A 2,670-nucleotide genomic window follows, 5' to 3' on the forward strand; every position below is an offset into this window, starting at 1 on the left:
CCTTCAGTTGTAATATACACCTCTCTTCCAACCCTATTTGGGAAAGCGGTTTCACATCCATCTGTCAGATTCAAATCTAAATGTGCTGCATCACAACATAATCCGAATAGATTGAGCATTGCCATGGAGAAAACGTTCGTCATAGTCAATACCATAACGTTGACAATATCCTTGGCAACCAGATGGGCTTTGTAGGTCTCACCTTTCCCGTCTGCACCTCTTTTTTTTTGTAAATCCATTTACACTCTATGGGTTTTATCCCTTTGGGTAGGTCAACCAATGTTCACTCATTGACCTTCATGGACTTCATTTCGGACTGCATGGTATTAAGCCATTTGTCGGAGTTGTACCTCTGCATAGCATCCATATGGGTGACCGGATCCTCATCATTCTCATCAAGCTCAACAGGATCCCCGTCTCGAACTAAGAAACTATAGTATTTGTCCGACTGACGTGGTACTCTACCAGATCGCCTTAAGGATGCCTGATAAGTGTAAATAATACAATTAACCTCTCTCTCATGGCACTTACCATTATTTTAATACACATATTTTGTAAAGTTAACCAAACAGATGTGTTACCCTCATCATTGCATTAATTCAAGTTTGATTTAATTATTTATTAATTGAGCCTAATGTATGCAGGTCAAGTCAAGCTCAATAAGATAAAGCCTAAACTGCATCATTTCATAATTCCACATCCTCCGGAGTCGACTCCAAGAACTCTCCTCCAAAACCCAGTGCTTCCCATTAATTCCCGTTTCTTCACAATTTCACCTACTTCTCTTCCCACACTTTTCAATCATTTATTTCTCAGATCTCAAAATATATCATCTATTCATCTATAGTTGCACAGATCTCAGAGAATTCTAGTCATTGGCCTTTTCCCAGCCAAATAGGATTAATTCCCCTGTTTCAAACGGTTCAATTCCCATCTTCCCAACAAGCCAAATCAAATCACGGATAAAATCCCAGCTGATTCATCCTCCCGAACTCCTTATCACATCCGTAGATCAGCCTCCATCCCAACCTCCAGATTCCCCTCACGCCGTTCCATTCCTCCACGTCTCTCTACCAAACGCCAGCATTCGCGTTTGATCCCAGCCTTCCCGTTCATCATCCATGGGCAAGCTCAGCCCCTGTTCCACGTCAAACAAATCCTCCACGTTAGTTCTCCAGCAAAGCATGATCTTCCCGTTCCCAGCTGAAGGATCATCTCCCCTGTTCCCATCGAATCAAGTTCATCCTCCGTGATCCACTCATCTCCCAGGTCTCCCACGAACAGAATCAAGCCAGCCATTCCCAGCTCATTCCTCTCATGTCTTCATCTCCAAAGCTTTCGGAACAACTCCATCCTTCCATTCTCCCGAGCTTCACGGCATCCCCTGCATCCCATACCGACTAATCCTTAATCAACCAAATCCCAAACTTCCACCAGCAAGCCAAGATCCTTTCACGTTTCCATCTCTAGCATTTCGAATCACCTCCTCTGTTCGAAACAAAGATTCTTCACCAAACTGCCAACCGAATCCAAACTACCTCTCATTCGGATTAATCCCATGATCACGGAAGAATCCTCTGTTCCTATCTTCCACAGTTCCGCATCCAAACCCCGGATCAGCTCATGCAACATCCAGCTCTTCGGATCAGATCAGCACCGTGTCCAAGGATCAAGGAACAGAGCCGGGATCTTCTCAACGTTCCCATCCAAATCCATGCATCCCAGTCCGGATTCATCTACATCTTCCAGCATCAGGATAAGAACCAGCAATCATCCATCAACCGAGATCCTTGCTCCACGTCCTCGCCATCCGAGCTCCAAGGATCAAGCCGACTTCAGCCAACGAATTCCAGTTCCCAGCTCACCGACTTCCTCGTCCACGGATTCCATTGACCACAATCATCCCAATCTTCTCCCGGATAACCATTCCCAGCAACCTCCTGCGTCTTTTACGTGATTCATCCCATCTCAACCGAGAAGAGAGAGGAGGGAGAGCCTATATAAAGAGGAGTTATTTTCTTCGGGAGAGCATCTTGGGGGAGGAGGAAGAACCAAGTTTCCCACGGGAGAAGAAGAAAAGGGAAGGGAGTGAGCCGAATCCCATGAGAGAATAAAAATAAGAGAAAGGAAAGAGAGAGAAGGTTTCTTGGTTATTTTGAAATAACTTCCCCTAAGAGCTAAGAAGGAGCCGTTCTCAAGGGAATCGCAAGAGGGAGAGATGGGAGCCCGCTGCTGTGGCTGCTGCTGCCGTCTCCAACTCATGCAGGGCTGATCTCTTCTCCAGGGCCGGATGTAGCCCTAACAAAGGGCCAAGGGTTTTGTATTTTTGATTTATGTTCTTGGAATTGTATAAAACTTCTTTGATCTTAATGAATATTTCTTTAATTCCATATTTGAATTCTGTGATTTAAATATGATGTTTATACAATTGCTCTTCATGATCACTAAAGTAAATATAAGATAGTCCATGCTAAAGGAAGATGCGATGTGCTGCCACCTTAGATTAGGGTAGACATTCATGCCAACTGAAGATGGATTATGCCCAAATACTTTTGTGAATTTTTTTAATGCTTATTAGGCTTGTAGCCAATTTGCATGTTAATCCAAGAACGAAATAAAATAAATAACCCTTGTTCCGATGTTAGTGGTGAATTCCTTGCCCTAGGTTCC

This window comes from Phoenix dactylifera, unplaced genomic scaffold (genome assembly GCF_009389715.1).
Source record: "Phoenix dactylifera cultivar Barhee BC4 unplaced genomic scaffold, palm_55x_up_171113_PBpolish2nd_filt_p 000228F, whole genome shotgun sequence".
NCBI lineage: Eukaryota > Viridiplantae > Streptophyta > Magnoliopsida > Arecales > Arecaceae > Phoenix > Phoenix dactylifera.